This window comes from Ranitomeya variabilis, chromosome 7 (assembly GCF_051348905.1).
Source record: "Ranitomeya variabilis isolate aRanVar5 chromosome 7, aRanVar5.hap1, whole genome shotgun sequence".
Taxonomy (NCBI): domain Eukaryota; kingdom Metazoa; phylum Chordata; class Amphibia; order Anura; family Dendrobatidae; genus Ranitomeya; species Ranitomeya variabilis.
In genome coordinates, this window is record NC_135238.1 from 189163755 (window position 1) to 189183492 (window position 19738).

General features: G+C 45.1%; 1 pseudogene; it reads left to right on the top strand.

Moving 5' to 3' along the window:
* LOC143784358 (FAST kinase domain-containing protein 1, mitochondrial-like) overlaps positions 1-19738 on the top strand; it is an 82626-nt pseudogene that overhangs the window by 49262 nt on the left and 13626 nt on the right.

Below are 19738 nucleotides of genomic sequence, written 5' to 3' on the forward strand. Positions count from 1 at the left end.
TGGAATGCTCTGCGGGCATCAGGTTGCGTTTGCAGAGCCCCTGATGTGCCTAAACAGTAGGAACTCCCCACAAGTGACTCCATTTTGGAAACTAGACCCCCAAGGAACTTATCTAGATGTGTGGTGAGCACGTTCAACCCCCAAGTGCTTCACAGAAGTTTACAACGCAGAGCCGTGAAAATAAAAAATCATTTTTCTTTCCTCAAAAAAAGATGTTTTAGCAAGCAATTTTTTATTTTCACAAGGGTAACAGGAGAATTTGGACCCCAATATTTGTTGCCCAGTTTGTTGTGAGTACGCTGATACCCCATATGTGGGGGTAAACCACTGTTTGGGCGCACGTCAGGGCTCGGAAGGGAAGTAGTGACATTTGAAATGCAGACTTTGATGGAATGGTCTGCGGGCGTCACATTGCATTTGCAGAGCCCCTGATGTGCCTAAACAGTAGAAACACCCCACAAGTGACCCCATTTTGGAAACTAGACCCCCGAAGGAACTTATCTAGATGTGTGGTGAGCACTTTCAACCCCCAAGTGCTTCACAGAATTTTATAACGCAGAGCCGTGAAAATAAAAAATAATTGTTCTTTCCTCAAAAATTATGTTTTAGCAAGTAATTTTTTATTTTTGCAAGGGTAACAGGAGAAATTGGACCCCAACAGTTGTTGCCCAGTTTGTCCTGAGTACGCTGGTACCCCAAATGTGGGGGTAAACCACTGTTTGGGCGCACGTCGGGGCTTGGAAGGGCGGGAGCACCATTTGACTTTTTGAACGCAAGATTGGCTGGAATCAATGGTGGCGCCATGTTGCGTTTGGAGACCCCTGATGTGCCTAAACAGTGGAAACCCCTCAATTCTAACTTCAACACTAACCCCAACACACCCCTAATCCTAATCCCAACTGTAGCCATAACCCTAATCACAACCCTAACCCCAACACACCCCTAACCACAACCCTAACCGCAACACACCCGTAACCCTAATTCCAACCCTAATCCTAACCCTAATCCCAACCGTAACCCTAATCCCAACCCTAACCACAACTGTAACCCCAACACACCCCTAACCCTATCCGTAACCCTAACCACAAGCCTAATCTTAACCCTATTTCAAACCCTAGCCCTAATTCCAACCCTAACTCTAATTCCAACCCTAACACTAAGGCTATGTGCCCACGTTGCGGATTCGTGTGAGATTTTTCCGCACGATTTTTGAAAAATCTGCAGGTAAAAGGCACTGCGTTTTACCTGCGGATTTACAGCAGATTTCCAGTGTTTTTTTGTGCGGATTTCACCTGCGGATTCCTATTGAGGAACAGGTGTAAAACGCTGCGGAATCCGCACAAAGAATTGACATGCTGCGGAAAATACAACGCAGCGTTTCTGCACGGAATTTTCCGCACCATGGGCACAGCGGATTTGGTTTTCCTTAGGTGTACATGGTACTGTAAACCTGATGGAAAACTGCTTCGAATTCGCAGCGGCCAATCCGCTGCGGATCCGCTGCGGATCCGCGGCCAATCCGCTGCCAATCCGCTGCGGATCCACGGCCAATCCGCTGCGGATCCGCTGCCAATCCGCGGCCAATCCGCTGCCGATCCGCTGCGGATCCGCGGCCAATCCGCTGCCGATCCGCTGCGGATCCGCGGCCGATCCGCTGCGGATCCGCGGCCGATCCGCTGCGGATCCGCGGCCGATCCGCTCTGTGTGCACATGCCATAACCCTACCCCTAACCCTACCCGTAACCCTAACCCTACCCCTAACCCTACCCCTAGTTCTAACCCTAACCCTAGTGGAAAAAAAAAATAAAAAAAAATTCTTTATTTTATTATTGTCCCTATGGGGGTGATAAAGGGGGGGGGGGGTTATTTATTATTTTGATCGCTGTGATAGAACCTACCACAGCGATCAAAATGTACCTGTAAGGAATCTGCCGACTGGCAGATTCGGCGGGCGCACTGAGCATGCGCCTGCCATTTTCCAAGATGGCGGCGCCCAGGGAGGAGACGGCCGGACACCGGGAGGATCGGTAAGTATGAAGGGGTGGTGGGGGGGTGGATCGGAGCACAGGGGGGGTGATCGGAGCACAGGGGGGGGGGATCTGAGCAAGGAGGGAGCGGACAGCAGGACGGGGGAGCCGGCAGGCGGACGGAGGGGACCGGAGGACTAACGGAGCACTGGGGGGGCGATCGGTGGGTGTGGGGGGGGGCACTTTAGTATTTCCAGCCATGGCCGATGTTATTGCAGCATCGGCCATGGCTGGATTGTAATATTTCACCAGTTTTTTAGGTGAAATATTACAAATCGCTCTGATTGGCAGTTTCACTTTCAACAGCCAATCAGAGCGATCGTAGCCACGGGGGGGTGAAGCCACCCCCCCTGGGCTGAAGCACCACTCCCCCTCTCCCTGCAGATCGGGTAAAATAGGAGTTAACCCCTTCACCCGATCTGCAGGGACGCGATCATTCCATGACGCCACATAGGCGTCATGGGTCGGATTGGCACGGGTTTTCATGACGCCTATGTGGCGTCATGGGTCGGGAAGGGGTTAAGATCCATCCCACAGACTTGAACAGAGTTTTATTTGCCTTTGTCAATCTGGGCTATGATCCCCCGCGAGAAGAAGAATTCTTTACAATGTGTATTCAGCATATTCTCGCTAATTTAAGTAAGTATTCATTGTATTCTCAGTATAAGTGGAGATCTGGCCACGCTTCACCCCAGGAGTAATCACAGCCCTGGAAGATTAAAGAGACACATTTTTCTAACTGTGATTTCCGCCTCCGCGTTGCAAAAAGTGAAAATATGCAAAAAATTCCACATTATCATTAACAAGCTGCAGATTAGAAAACCTAAACCCCACAACTTTTTTTTATTATTTTTAGTACATTGTGGTTATTGTGCAGATAATCACATCAGAATTTCAGTGATGAATTTCCCATATTATAGACTGTGGTCACACGGGCAAGTGAAGAAAAGAGAAAAAAAAAGAATTGTCCCGTTTTCATCTAAAAAATGTAGCCCTAATGTTATAATTTCCTTATCTTTATGGATTGGGCCCTTGTCTAAAATAATTGTTAATAAAGTTGCTACGTCATCCCATATTATGATCCTGAGCTGCAGATTATTTCTTTTCCCTGCCGCTGTCCAACCTATCATCAGAATACAGGCTGCCACGTACAGCAGTCATTGCTCTACACCGCTTCCCCTTAAAAAAAACAAACAAAAAAAAACATGTTCTGCACAAGAATTCTACCATTTTCTAATCTATTTCTTCCTTTTTCACAAAGAAAATGAAGGTATTGTAGCTGAGTGACATCGCCGCATTTACGCATTTTAAGCCCTAGGAAACAGACACATTCCATAAGGCTCCGTTCACCTCTGTGTCATCTGATCCCAGCGGCGGCTGTCATTTCCCATTGGTTTCTGACAGCAGTATCTTTTCCATTAAAGACTCCGTAACCAGTAGCCGAGCCGCCGGTGCAGATGTGAACAGATCCGTAAAAATGAATGGAATTTGCCCAGAGGGGTCAGGCTGATTCCTCCTCCTGCTAACATACCTTTATTCTTAAAGAGTGACTGGCGATTTTGTAATATATTCTATGAGAGAAATGTGCTACTTCCCCTTCTTTCAATCTCCATTCTCTATATAGACAGATTTTCCCATTACTGTGAGATAGGTTGGTGCTTATAAAATTCTATGGAGAGGAGGTGGAGACGGACACAGACTTTCCGCTGTAAGTTCTTCTGAATCGTCAGTTACACTTCTCCATGGAACTTTATGAGCACCAGCTGTCTCCTATCTCAGTAATGGAAGATTTTACTCATGAACTGAGCGTGAAAGATCAGTCCAGGAGGAGAGGAAAAAAAAAGCCGATTTGTCTGATAAGACTTATTTTTATGAGTGCTATTGATTTATGAAATAAAAATGAAAACTCTTTAATACTTCAGCTTCGTCTAATATCAGATCAGGAATGAAAAAAAAAAAATGTATAAGATAGTGGTTGTGTTATTTTACCTTCCAGACTCCTTCCCTCCTCATCTCTTGGTTCTGGTGGGCTTCACTCTTGCTGTTGCACAGTATTTCCCAGAAGATCTGATTAAAGCCATTTTCAATATTCATTTCCTAACTAAACTGGATTCCGAACTGGACAGTAAGTGTCATGTGAGCGAATGCTCCACCTTTATCCATTTAGGTTCTATATTGCTCATGTTGCCCCTAGGACTTAGGCTGGCCGTACATATGAGAGGCTTTGTCTTCTCTGATCTCCCAGCACCATGTATGCTCGTGTCTTCTGAGCGTGCATCTTTATTTTAATGGGGTAAGGGATCACTTTGCAAATATGCCCCATCCTCATTTCCCCAACATCTGTCATCAGGGTCGGCTAATATAAATCGAATATTTCTTTGCAGCTTTACCTGCATTACCCATCCTGGTGCGAGACCCGGCACAAAAAGCCTAATACCCTATAAAATTTAATAAAGCTTTTATTTAACCCTTACACAACTGGGCAATTTTTTTTTGTTTTGTTTTTAATTATTATTTATTTTCTGTTATTTTTTTTATCATTCTACTTTCAATTTTCAATATTAATTTGTTATTTTTGCACAAGACAAATTGTAATGAATTCAGTTAACCGTATAATGCACACACAAAATTCCAAGAGCAGTGAAATGGTGAAAAAGACGCAATTCTGCCATTGTTGTTGTTTGGTTTTTTTTAAACAATAACCCAGCAGTGTGACTCTTCAAGTCCGAACGTTTATAGTTGTCTTGTTTGTTTTAGTTCCTTTTTCTTTTTTTTCACCAATGGTGGGGGTTAGGTTCTTTATATTTCAGTGGCAACAAGAAAATCAGAACTTTTTGTGCATGAACATTTTTAAGTTTGTGACTTTTTCTGAGATCTGGAAGTTTTTTGTTTTGTTTTTCCCATTGTTCCATTATTGGAACCAATGTATTAGGCCTTGTTTTTTTTAATCAAATGTTTGGGAAATGAGGATCTTTGATATCAACCAACCTGATCCTTTACTCCATTGAAATAAAGATGCACGATCAGTTGACAAGGTCATACATGGTTCTGGGAGGTCAATATATATATAATGTAATTTTTATTTTGGGATTTTTTTGTATTTTAAAACTGGATAGTAGTACAAAGTAAAAATCTCAGTCTCCTATGATGCCTAAAACTTTACAGGAGTACTAAACTGATGACAATAATAGCCTTTAATAGACCCCCACTGCACTAATAACCCATGGCCACCCCATGGTCTCTTGGGGGGTGGGGTACAGTGGGCAATCGAGGCTAGCGCCAGTCATAGTGTTACAGGCGGGTGCTGGCTGTGTAACGCCGCTGGCACCCGCTATGTACGGCGCAGGCTCAGTATCACATGTTGGGAACGCTTTTGATTTCTGTGTGTTGTAGATTTTCTCTTTCTTCACTAATTATATTATTTTTTAGCTTTTCTGCCTGACAAAAGTGCCAAGATACGAATGCGCCTGATGCAATTAAATCGGGCGGTTTGTCTCGAGTGCCCGGAATACCAAGCCCCATGGTTTCATGAAGAATACTGTCGACAGATGAAGCATAGAGGTGCGGGGCTCGTTTTATTCATTTAGTTGTTAGTTTGTTTTTGTATGCTTAAGAAAAAAAAAAAAAAATTGAGTGACACATGATAAAAAAAAAAAAAAATCAGCGCTCAAATTCCAGTGCCGGCTCCCAGCTGAGGCTCTGGTCTCAGTGTTTTAACAGTGATGTTGCGTTGACAGTGCTCAGCACCACTGCAGCCAATCACTGAGCACAGAGGCTCTGCCGCCTACCTCGTTGAGCTTAGGCTGGTTTCACACTTGCGTTTTGATCTGCAGCGTTTTAGCGCTAAAAAACGCATGCGTTTTTTTTTCTGTACTTAACATTAAAAAAATGCATGCGTTTTTTAGCATGCGTTTTGACGCGTTTTCGGCAACGCATGCGTTTTTTGACGCGTGCGTTCATTTGCAGAAATGCAACCTGCAGTAATTTCTAGCTGCGTTTTTTCCCCGCAAAAAACGCATGCGTTTATTCGCGGCAAAAAAATGCATTGCTGTCTACGCATGCGTTTTTAAGCACATGCGTTTGCTTGCGTTAAAAACGCATGCGTTTTTATAGAAAAACACAAGAAAAAACAAGAAAACCCTAACCACAAGAAAAAACAAGAAAACCCTAACCCTAGGGTTACTAGGGATCCTAACCCTTAGGTTAGGATCCCTAGTAACCCTAGGGATCCTAACCCTAGGGATCCTAACCCTAACCCTTAGGGTTAGGGTTACGATCCTAACCCTTAGGGTTAGGATCCCTAGGGTTAGGGTTAGGGTTAGGATCCCTAGGGTTAGGGTTAGGATCCCTAGGGTTACTAGGGATCCTAACCCTAACCCTAGCTATTTCTGTTTTTAGTGGGTTTTCTAGTTGATTTTGATGATTGGCAGCTGTCACACACTTCTCAGCCTGCGTTTAAAAAACGCAAACGCAGGAAAAAACGCATGTAAATGCCGCAAAACACCGCGTTTTTTTTTCTGCATGCAAAAACGCATGCGTCTAAAAAACGTGGTGTTTTGCCGCGTTTACATGCGTTTTTTCACCACACGCGTTTTTTTTTTAAAACGCTGCAGATCAAAACGCAAGTGTGAAACCAGCCTTAGTGATTGACTACAGCGGTGATTTGGGCTGTCGGACATAACGTCATCTCTGCAGCCCAAACTGAGACCGGAGCAGCGAGAGGGAACCGGCACTGAAACCGGGGAGGACATGTACCTGCTCTGTTTGTTATTTTAGAGTGTTTGGGGTCCACTTTTCTGAAAGTGAACAATCCCTTTAATATTCTCCACTGCAAAAGTATATTGTGCGATTTATGGATATGCAATAAGGAATAATCCTTAGAATATTAAAAAGTTGTTTTTTGTTTGTTTTCTTTTTTTGCTCAGAAGGTAACAGTAAGAGATCCATATACCATCAAATCCACTTATTTCTCGGAGATCTCTTTGGGGGAGTTAATTATGCCAAGATGTTTGACTACTCCATATTATTACACAGTAGGTAAGATTGTGAAATGTAAAAAAATATATATTTTGCTGCACTAAGAAATCACAAACGCCGCTCTGCTCTGGAAAGAAATGTTATAATTTAAAGATATGTCAAAATTCATCAAATATTGTGACTGTTTAATAACTTTTGTGCAAATAAAAGCAACACAGCCACAAGCAAAACACTGACATATGAGGCAATGGGAGATCCTGGGGGGATGTAATTCAGGGTGGGGACAGTTTGAGTTGCATTTTAGTACAGGTCGTTCTCAAAAAATTAGCATATAGTGTTAAATTTCATTATTTACCATAATGTAATGATTACAATTAAACTTTCATATATTATAGATTCATTATCCACCAACTGAAATTTGTCAGGTCTTTTATTGTTTTAATACTGATGATTTTGGCCTACAACTCCTGATAACCCAAAAAACCTGTCTCAATAAATTAGCATATTTCACCCGTCCAATCAAATAAAAGTGTTTTTTAATAACAAACAAAAAAACCATCAAATAATAATGTTCAGTTATGCACTCAATACTTGGTCGGGAATCCTTTGGCAGAAATGACTGCTTCAATGCGGCGTGGCATGGAGGCAATCAGCCTGTGACACTGCTGAGATGTTATGGAGGCCCAGGATGCTTCAATAGCGGCCTTAAGCTCATCCAGAGTGTTGGGTCTTGCGTCTCTCAACTTTCTCTTCACAATATCCCACAGATTCTCTATGGGGTTCAGGTCAGGAGAGTTGGCAGGCCAATTGAGCACAGTAATACCATGGTCAGTAAACCATTTACCAGTGGTTTTGGCACTGTGAGCAGGTGCCAGGTCGTGCTGAAAAATGAAATCTTCATCTCCATAAAGCATTTCAGCCGATGGAAGCATGAAGCGCTCCAAAATCTCCTGATAGCTAGCTGCATTGACCCTGCCCTTGATGAAACACAGTGGACCAACACCAGCAGCTGACATGGCACCCCACACCATCACTGACTGTGGGTACTTGACACTGGACTTCAGGCATTTTGGCATTTCCTTCTCCCCAGTCTTCCTCCAGACTCTGGCACCTTGATTTCCGAATGACATGCAAAATTTGCTTTCATCAGAAAAAAGTACTTGGGACCACTTAGCAACAGTCCAGTGCTGCTTCTCTGTAGCCCAGGTCAGGCGCTTCTGCCGCTGTTTATGGTTCAAAAGTGGCTTTACCTGGGGAATGCGTGCCTGTGCACGGTGGCTCTGGATGTTTCCACACCAGACTCAGTCCACTGCTTCCTCAGGTTCCCCAAGGTCTGGAATCGGTCCTTCTCCACAATCTTCCTCAGGGTCCGGTCACCTCTTCTCGTTGTACAGCGTTTTCTGCCACATTGTTTCCTTCCAACAGACTTACCATTGAGGTGCCTTGATACAGCACTCTGGGAACAGCCTATTTGTTGAGAAATTTCTTTCTGGGTCTTACCCTCTTGCTTGAGGGTGTCAATGATGGCCTTCTTGACATCTGTCAGGTCGCTAGTCTTACCCATGATGGGGGTTTTGAGTAATGAACCAGGCAGGGAGTTTTTAAAAGCCTCAGGTATCTTTTGCATGTGTTTAGAGTTAATTAGTTGATTCAGAAGATTAGGGTAATAGGTCGTTTAGAGAACCTTTTCTTGATATGCTAATTTATTGAGACAGGTTTTTTGGGTTATCAGGAGTTGTAGGCCAAAATCATCAGTATTAAAACAATAAAAGACCTGACAAATTTCAGTTGGTGGATAATGAATCTATAATATATGAAAGTTTAATTGTAATCATTACATTATGGTAAATAATGAAATTTAACACTATATGCTAATTTTTTGAGAAGGACCTGTATATGATATCACAGGATGACTTCCACACACATCTACTTCATATTATATCACGTTTCTTAGCGGAGGACCCACTGGTGATCGTTGTCTAAAAGCCCGCAGTTCCTTTATTTGTTTAGTTCTTCATACGGTTGTTGCCATAAAAAAAATTAAAACAAAAGTCTATACAGTCAATCAATATTCTGCACAGAATCGTAATTGAGCAGGGGTCGCCCACTCCTTTTTATTCTTTACCGGACTGCTTGAAATGGCTGAGTGCGGTCAGACACCCCCAAGAGATCAGTAACTTGCCTCCTGTTTTATAGAAAGGGGATAACTTTTAAAAACCCTTTTTAAGCTGTGTGCACACGTTCCAGATTATTCGCAGATTTTTTGCACGTTTTTTCGCAACCAAAACGCTTAAACGCATACATATGCATTCCATCATTTATAATGGTTTCCACAATTTTTGTGCACATGTTGCGTATTTTTCCGCGAAAAACGCATGCGGAAAAATACGCAGCATGTTCATTAATTTTGCGGATTTTAAGCGGATTTCCCACTATATTATTACATTGGGAACCTCCGGAAAAAAAGCGAAAAATCCGCGCAAAATACGCGATAAAAACGCGTGCAGAATTCCTGCGGAAAACCTCAGGATTTTCTCAGGAAATTTCTGCATACTTTCCGGATGTGTGCACATACCCTTAAAGTGTTTTTCCGGCTTTTGAAAACAAGTGTCCAATTGATTGTAGTTTGTTTTAAAAACAAACAAAGTGTGCCTGGCTCACCCTCCCCAGGTCCAGCATTGAGCCTCTGCCGCTGTTGCCATTATGTTGACCATAAGTGAGCTCAGCGGCTCTGGTCAAGTTGATGACACTAATTGGCTGTTGATGTGACCTGAGCACTGCACACACCAGGAGCTCGCTGAGTGGACCCAGGGAGGGTTTTTGGAAGGTGTTGGACTGTGATTCTCCTAACATTTGATGCTTGCTTTCTATAGACTTCGAGTGCATCCTGAGCAAAAATAAAAAGCCTACCGCCTACATAGAGGAGAACAAGCTGTCCGCCAATGTGGCCGAAGTCCAGTGGGGCCAGGACAGTCAGATGTGTGATAACAAGTCTCTACCTCAAGGAGCCCAGAGGTCGGTGATTCTGTGTGTAGACACGTGGTGCTAGATCACGACGCAGCCTCATTCTCTTAAAAAATAGCCTTCATTTTAAGTTTTCTTACATAAATCCATAGAAGACATGCAAATAAGAAACTTTGTAATATGTCTGATCATAGAAATCTGCTTCTTTCTCCTCCTGAACTGATCGTTCATTCTCAAAATTCTCAACTTCCAAGTAAAATCTGTTTTCCGTGAATACAGATTTTCCCGTTACTGAGATAGGAGATGACAGTTAGTGCTCACAAAGTTCTATGGAGACTGATATAGCAGAATGTATGTGTTCCGCTAGCTCCTCTCCCCCCCCTCCATAGAATTTTAAAAGCACCAACTGTCATCTCCTATCTTAATCGAGGAGGAGAAAAGGGCGGTTTCTCCATTGAGGAACAGAGGAGCTAGAGAGATGAGCAGTAAAATCAGTATAATTTTTTTTTTTTTTACAAATGAATGGCTTTTTCCGGTTCAGAAAAATAGCGGTTTGGGCAAATGGATGTTTTTTTGGAAAAATTTTAGTAGAATTCAATTCCTCTTGATTTTGTTTGTTGGACTCTAACATATTATTTCTTTCATCTTTATAGAGTTGCCATTGACTTTCTTAATCCAGTGGCATTTTGCAGAAACTCTTCCAAGATTAAAGGCTTAAATGCCATGAAGAAGAGACATTTGGAGATCCTGGGGTACTATGTAGTTCAGGTTGGTTACAATTCGAGTTGTGTTTTAGGATATTATATCATGATTAGTGTTGAGCGATACCTTCCGATATCGGAAAGTATCGGTATCGGAAAGTATCGGCCGATACCGTCAAAATATCGGATCCAATCCGATACCGATACCCGATCCCAATGCAAGTCAATGGGACGAAAATATCGGAATTAAAATAAACCCTTTATAAACTTGTAGGTTCATTCTACATGAAGGAAAACAACTAAGAATAATGTAGGATGTATTGGGGGACGTGGCGGAGACATTAAAGGCACAGAGGTTTAGCCCAATGTAATAGAATAGCAGGATTTTTTTTTTTTTTATGACGTTCGGCGTTAGAAAGAATTTGACTATGTTAATTTTTTTTTTTTCTATGTCAGATATTGATGTTTCACTACTTCCACGCCCTTCACCTTCTTTATAACTTCTCCCACGCTTTCTTCTTCATTATCCTCATCATCAGCTTCTTTGACATCAACTTCTTCACCTTATTCATCTTCTTCTTCATCTTCTACCTATTATTTTTTTGGTTACATTGTTCATATTCTTTTTATTTTACTATTATCTTCATCATATTCTACTTCTTCATCATATTCTTATTTGTGACAGGCATTCCCGTAGTTATCTATAAAAGTTTGAAGATTACACCTTCCGTTCTGCCTGTCACAAAACAGTTACATTTGTCCGCGTTCAGTTTGGCCTGCAGCATCAGGCTTTATCCAGGGGCACCACGAGGAGGAACGGACTCACCCCCATACACTGCTTAGTCTTCTTCTGCTTATAATTTAGATAATATTTTTGCTCTGATATTTAGTGTTATGCTTAATGTTCTTCTGCTCTTTGTTCTGCAGCCTCTTGTTCTTCTGCTTCTCGGTCTTCCAGGTCGTCGTCGTCGTCTCCAGGGTCGTCGTCTCCGGGGTCGTCGTCATCGGGGTGGTCTTCAGGGTCGTCGTCTCCGGGGTCGTCGTCATCGGGGTGGTCTTCAGGGTCATCGTCTCCGGGGTCGTCGTCATCGGGGTGGTCTTCAGGGTCATCGTCTCCAGGGTCGTCGTCATCACGGTGGTTGTCGTCTCTAGTGTCGTCGTCATCTTAGGGGTGGTCTTCCGGGTCATCGTGTTTAGTCTCTTGAACTTGGAAATGTAGCAGAAGGTACAAGAAGGCTGAGAAAATGCCAAGAACCAGCTGATGGAACTGGAACTCGGATGGCTACCCGAAGGTCCAAGAGCCAATGGAACTACCGAGGACCAGCTGACGTTACTGGAACCCGGTTACTAAGCAGGAGGTACCCGTGCCTGAAAGCACTACCAAGGACCACCTGACGTTGGTGGAACTCGGATACCCAGAGGGAGGCACCTAAGCCAAAGGCTCTGCCCAGAACCAGCTGACGGTACTGGAACCAGGATGGGGAGCAGAAGGTACAAGAGCAAGTGTCTGCGTGGCTTTTGCAGGACACGATGCCGGCTGCACAGCAGGGGAACAGCTGGCGGTGCTGAACCCCTCTGACACATTGGCTGGTGTTTTTCTCTGTGCAGCTAGCAGTACCGGGCCCCAACTGGCGGTGTTAGAGCCCGGGGTCAGCAGGAGGAGGAGATGGAGCAGAGTGTAGGCCGAAGCCTGCACTGGCGGCAGCTTTGGGTCTGTTGTGCCTGCGTGGCAGTTGCAGGACACGTTGCCGGCTGCACAGCAGGGGAACAGCTGGCGGTGCTGAACCCCACTGACACATTGGCTGGTGTTTTTCTCTGTGCAGCTAGCAGTACCGGGCCCCAACTGGCGGTGTTAGAGCCCGGGGTCAGCAGGAGGAGGAGATGGAGCAGAGTGTAGGCCGAAGCCTGCACTGGCGGCAGCTTTGGGTCTGTTGTGCCTGCGTGGCAGTTGCAGGACACGTTGCCGGCTGCACAGCAGGAGAACAGCTGGTGGTGCTGAACCCCACTGACACATTGGCTGGTGTTTTTCTCTGTGCAGCTAGCAGTACCAGGTCCCAACTGGCGGTGTTGGAGCCCGGGCTCTGCAGGGGGAGCAGAGTGTAGGCCGAAGCCTAATTGAACCAATTTCAAAGGTAACCTTTAACCCCCCCTCAGGTGTTACAAAGTAGAAGAGCCACAGCTTATGCAGCAGTAGTGCTGCACAAGTCAAAGGTTGCTCTTTTAATTTTTCTCCTTGCACACGCTGAATGAAACACGTATAACATTTAGCCCTTTATACAGTCAAACTGTGTTGGAGGCGCGAGTTCCCTTTGTAATGAGACGCAGCACAGATGTCAAGAATCCCACCTTGGTGCTGGGTGCAGCCTCCTGAGCGTTGTTATTTGCTGTACAGGAGTCTGCGCTGTCGTGTTATCCCCTGGCCTAGCGCTGTTAGCGCTGCCCATCTTCTGACATCATTTACTGTCGGCCGGTGCGTTTCGCGATGGCCCTGAATCCCAGCCCCGCAGTGTCTTAACATTAACAAATAAACTAGAAACCGCGCTTTAAGGAGGGGAGGGTTCACATGCAATATCGGATGCAGACACAGCTGCTGCTGTACCTAAAAATATCTGTAACAATACTCTGCCCGTCTTTTGTTAGCTAAAGCACAGAATTCTCCAAGAGTAAAAAATATAGCTATTGCGCTTACCTATAAAAATGTGTCAGTGAATCCCGGAGCTTCCAATTATATCCACGGTGCGTGACACGAATGACTATCTGTAATATCTGTCGAGCGCTGTATCAGATGTGGAGGCACACTGCGGCACCAGGAGCGCCCCGGCCGGTAGCGCTTCCTGGACACCACGAGGAATGAAGGGAAAGCGAAAGTGGAATGGCTGGTAGGCTCCGCCTACTAGTGACGTCACTAACAGTACGGATCGCCGTAGCGCTCCAAAGGAAGGGAAGAGGAAGGTTAAACCAACGCGTTTCGAAGAGACTAAGCTCTTCTTCATCAGGGTTACCTGGATACCTCGCCCCACTAGATTATATACAGCCATACTCACATCCCGCCCCTCCTATTTAACCCCGGGCTTCCCAGTGTTAAATGCCACACATGTGCGCACAATAGGATTGTTGGTAGTGTATTATATTGTGTACAGAATCTTTAAGCCACCATACATGCACTAATTGCCATGATAATACTATAATTATACTGTGATTAAAACCATAAATCTTTATTAGATAAAAATTAAAAACATAAATAGCACCTATTAAAATCAGAGTACAAACTACTAAAGTCCCGCATAAAATCCACCTATACCCCAACAAGGGAAAATAGTCCTTGCCCAATAAATGACCTAAAAAATATATATAAATGTCCGAGGACCTAAAAACAAACCCAATATGTACTCCATGTTAAGTTAAATCAAAATAAAGATCCTACTGTTCTGCACTGTAAGTATATTAGCATCAATATTAAAAAGTAATTGAATTATTAAGAATAGTGCCGTGGTGTCACTATTATTCCCAATGGGGTACGGTCCAAAAAACTTTGTCATTAAAATGCAAATAATTCTAGTTCCTGATTTAAACCCCCCGGGGCCAGGCTGTCCAGGGTGAAGATCCACTGTGTTTCCACCCTCGACATTTTCCTAATGAAATCCCCCCCTCTCGGATTATGATAAACCTTTGCTATACCCATAAAGAATACCCCTTTAATCAGTCCATTATGTTTATCCACAAAATGTTTTGATAAAGGATGACCTAGGTGGCCCTTTTGAATGTTTTTCAGATGTTCCCTGATTCGGGTCATTAGGCACCTTTTGGTCCGCCCCACATACAGTTTGTTGCAGGGGCATCGAATCAAATAGATAACCCCTTTTGAGAAACAGGTGATGTTCTCCTTGATGGTGAACTCCCTACTGTCACATGTGTCCCTAAATGTTAGTTGTCGCTCTTTCTTAAAGTTGGTGTTTATACACCCAAAACAGGTACCACATGGTGTAAAACCAACATTAACTTGAGAGGATGTGGTAGATCGTTTTAACCCCTTCCCTATGGCCAGTTTGGTAGTAGGGGCCAGCATAAGGCCCAAGGATTGGGCTTTTCTAAATATAAACCGTGGGTGAGTGGGCAGGTGTTCCCCCACCAGTCTATCATTACGTAGAATTGCCCAATGTCTCTCAATTATTTTTCTAAAATGAGAGTGCCCCATATAGAACTGGGTGACAAATGGTAGTTGACCTATTTGGTCCCTAATACCGCCTGATTCCAAAGTGGCTGGTCTAGTCGGGTAAATTAACCCCTTCCTTGGTATCAATGCCATTTCCCTTTTAGCTCGCTCCAATAGGGTGGGTGAATAACCCTTTTCGAGAAACTGTTGGGTCAAAATCTCCGACTCTTCTCTATAGTCCGCCTCCTTTGTACAATTACGCTTTATGCGGGTGAACTGGCTCTTAGGGACATTAGTGAGCCATATAGGGAGGTGACAGCTAGTAACGTGGATAAAGCTGTTCACATCCACCTCTTTACGGTAACATTTAGTGCACAATTGGTTGCCCTCAACAAAAATGTTGAGGTCCAAAAAATTAACATTGGTACTGCTGACCGTGGGGGTAAATTCCAGGCCATATTCATTTTTATTTAGGTTCAATATGAACATGTCAAGATCATTTTGTGTGCCCTCCCATACAAACAAAATGTCGTCAATAAATCTACGCCAAAGGATCAAGCCCTCATGGAGTTGTCCGTTTGAATAAATTTTTGACTCCTCCCAATTGGCCACATATAAATTTGCATAGCTAGGGGCAAACCGAGTCCCCATAGCCGTGCCCCAGCTTTGGAGAAAAAAATTGATCCTCATATAGAAAATAATTATGATGTAAAATAAATCTAATACAATCCTGAATAAATAGGGTCTGGGTTTGGGTATAGATGCCTAATAGCTCTAAATAATACCCGGCCACCTCACAGCCCCTATCCTGATTTATCACCGTATACAGGGACTTAATATCCAACGTTCCTAGAATGTAATTAGGTTTCCACTTCACTGTTTCTAAAATTTGTAACGCATGACCCGTATCCTTCAAATAGGCCGGGATTAGGGACATACACTTCTGCAAGTGGGTGTCAACATATCTGGAGAGATTGGAGGTAAGACTACCGATTCCTGAAATGATTGGCCTCCCAGGGGGGCATATTGGATCTTTATGCAGTTTGGGAATGTGGTAGAAGACTGCTATGCTCGGGGTACGGTTCATTACAAACTCAAATTCTTTCTTGCTCAAGATACCCAAAGATTTTCCTCTTGAACACAAAATGTCCAATTTCTTAACGAAATATAAAGTTGGGTCAGAGCCCAATTTCTTGTATGTCACTTCATCCCCAAGTATTCTCATGGACTCCTCCCGATACATAGATTTATTTAAAATCACTATACCCCCGCCCTTGTCTGCCGGCCGTACTATGATGTCATTATTGTCCTGCAAAGCCTTTATGGCTACTCTTTCATGCATAGTGAGGTTATGGGTCACATTATTGTAGCGTTTTTTTCTCCCCATTTTCCTAATGTCCGCCGTCACCAATGTATCAAACGTGCGGAAGGCACTAGAAAACTCCTGCACAGGGGTGAATTTAGAGGGGTTTGCCAATGATGCTAATATACTTACAGTGCAGAACAGTAGGATCTTTATTTTGATTTAACTTAACATGGAGTACATATTGGGTTTGTTTTTAGGTCCTCGGACATTTATATATATTTTTTAGGTCATTTATTGGGCAAGGACTATTTTCCCTTGTTGGGGTATAGGTGGATTTTATGCGGGACTTTAGTAGTTTGTACTCTGATTTTAATAGGTGCTATTTATGTTTTTAATTTTTATCTAATAAAGATTTATGGTTTTAATCACAGTATAATTATAGTATTATCATGGCAATTAGTGCATGTATGGTGGCTTAAAGATTCTGTACACAATATAATACACTACCAACAATCCTATTGTGCGCACATGTGTGGCATTTAACACTGGGAAGCCCGGGGTTAAATAGGAGGGGCGGGATGTGAGTATGGCTGTATATAATCTAGTGGGGCGAGGTATCCAGGTAACCCTGATGAAGAAGAGCTTAGTCTCTTCGAAACGCGTTGGTTTAACCTTCCTCTTCCCTTCCTTTGGAGCGCTACGGCGATCCGTACTGTTAGTGACGTCACTAGTAGGCGGAGCCTACCAGCCATTCCACTTTCGCTTTCCCTTCATTCCTCGTGGTGTCCAGGAAGCGCTACCGGCCGGGGCGCTCCTGGTGCCGCAGTGTGCCTCCACATCTGATACAGCGCTCGACAGATATTACAGATAGTCATTCGTGTCACGCACCGTGGATATAATTGGAAGCTCCGGGATTCACTGACACATTTTTATAGGTAAGCGCAATAGCTATATTTTTTACTCTTGGAGAATTCTGTGCTTTAGCTAACAAAAGACGGGCAGAGTATTGTTACAGATATTTTTAGGTACAGCAGCAGCTGTGTCTGCATCCGATATTGCATGTGAACCCTCCCCTCCTTAAAGCGCGGTTTCTAGTTTATTTGTTTATTTTTTATGTATATGCGGGTGGGCACTACCCGGATTTGAAGCTCGCAGCTTAAGGAGTTGGTACTTGTTTGGGTGAGCGCCAGTGTTTACTTTGTTTTTTTCTGTGTCTTAACATTTGTTAAAACACTGCGGGGCTGGGATTCAGGGCCTGGCGCAGCACATATGTTCGCCTCTCACACTCGGGTCCTTACACCCGCTTCAGACTGTGCGGCGTCATCTGATCCCTTATCGCATGCCACGGCCATGAAGCCGCACAGTCCGAAGAAGGCGGAAGGAGATGAGGGACAGGCGAACTGATGCACCGATCATGCCCATCAATCACACCCTCGCAGTCCCAATAAATAAGACACCGAGGGGCGTTGTGTGGGTCAGGGCGGCCGCAGAGGCGCACCCAGCCAAACAATGATGCCAGAAGACGGGCAGCGCTACCAAGGGGGTTGCAGCGTGTCATTACAAAGGAAAGTCACACCACCGGGACGGTTAAATGGTCACACAGAGGACACATTTCAGACGTGTTTTCAGTTCCACATGTGCGAGGAGAATACGTTTATGAGCCACCTTGCACACATGCAGCATTACCGCTGTACAAGGTGGCTGGATAACGTAAAAACGCCTGGGGGAGGGGGGACAGGTTCCCTTCAATTTCAGTTCTGGTGTCTGCGTGGCTTTTGCAGGACACGATGCCGGCTGCACAGCAGGGGAACAGCTGGCGGTGCTGAACCCCACTGACACATTGGCTGGTGTTTTTCTCTGTGCAGCTAGCAGTACCAGGCCCCAACTGGCGGTGTTAGAGCCCGGGGTCAGCAGGAGGAGGAGATGGAGCAGAGTGTAGGCCGAAGCCTGCACTGGCGGCAGCTTTGGGTCTGTTGTGCCTGCGTGGCAGTTGCAGGACACGTTGCCGGCTGCACAGCAGGGGAACAGCTGGCGGTGCTGAACCCCACTGACACATTGGCTGGTGTTTTTCTCTGTGCAGCTAGCAGTACCGGGCACCAACTGGCGGTGTTGGAGCCCGGGCTCTGCAGGGGGAGCAGAGTGTAGGCCGAAGCCTAATTGAACCAATTTCAAAGGTAACCTTTAACCCCCCCTCAGGGGTTACAAAGTAGAAGAGCCACAGCTTATGCAGCAGTAGTGCTGCACAAGTCAAAGGTTGCTCTTTTAATTTTTCTCCTTGCACACGCTGAATGAAACACGTATAACATTTAGCCCTTTATACAGTCAAACTGTGTTGGAGGCGTGAGTTCTCTTCGTAAAGAGACGCAGTACAGCTGGCAAAAATGCCACCTTGGTGCTTTGCGCGGCCTCCTGAGCATCGTTATTTGTTGCACAGGAGTCTGCGCTTTTGTGTTATCCCTTGGCCTTCCGCTGTTAGCGCTGACCATCCTCTGACATCATGTTATGTCGGCTGTTGCGGTTTGCGATGACCATGAATCCCAGCCCCCAAGTGTCTTAACATTGTTAAAACACTGCGGGGCTGGGATTCATGGCCTGGCGCAGTACATATGTTCGCCTCTCGCTTGGGTTCTTACACCCGCTTCAGACTATGCGGCGTCAGCTGATCCCTTATCGCATGCCACGGCCATGAAGACGCACAGTCCGAAGAAGGCGGAAGGAGATGAGGGACAGGCGAAGAAATGCACCGTTCATGCCCATCAATCACACCCTCGCAGTACAAATAAATAAGACACCGAGGGGCGTTGTGTGGGGCAAGGCGGCCGCAGAGGCGCAGCCAGCCAAACAATGATGCCAGAAGACGGGCAGCGCTACCAAGGAGCTTGTTGCGTGTGTCAATACAAAGGAAAATCACACCTGAGGGACGTTTTAATGGTCGCAGAGGACTCATTTTTAGACGTGTTCACTTCAACATGGGCAAGGAGAATAAGTTTCTGAGCCACCTTGAACACATGCAGCATTACTGCTGTTCAAGGTAGCTGTAAAACATAGAAACACCTGGGGGAGGGGGGACAGGTTCCCTTCAATTTCAGTTCTTGTGTCTGCGTGGCGGTCGCAGGACACGTTGCCGGCTACACAGCAGGGGAACAGCTGGCGGTGCTGAACCCCACGGCTTTTTCAGACTCTGCGGTGTCACTACCGTGGCATGCTATTAGGGATCAGCTGACATCGCACAGTCTGAAGAAGCCGTAGGGAGGGGAGTGAGAGGCGAGGATATGCACTGCGCATGGGCACGGATCACAGGCCCGCGGTGGGATTACATTAGACGACACTGCGAGGCGGGATCTCGGCCAGCGCACCCGCACAGGCGCAGCCAGCCTGACACCAAATGATGTCAGAAGACGGGCAGCGCAACATGTGTGCATGGCCAAGGGCTAACCTAACAGCGCAGGCTCCGGGACAGATTCAAACAACGCTGAGGAGTCGGCGCACGGCGCCAAGGGGGTAAAAATGATGGCTGTGCTGCGTCACACGACAAAGGAAAGTTCCACCTACCGGACGGTTTAACGCTGTGTGGGGACACATTTCATAAGTGTTAGGTTCAGCATGTGCA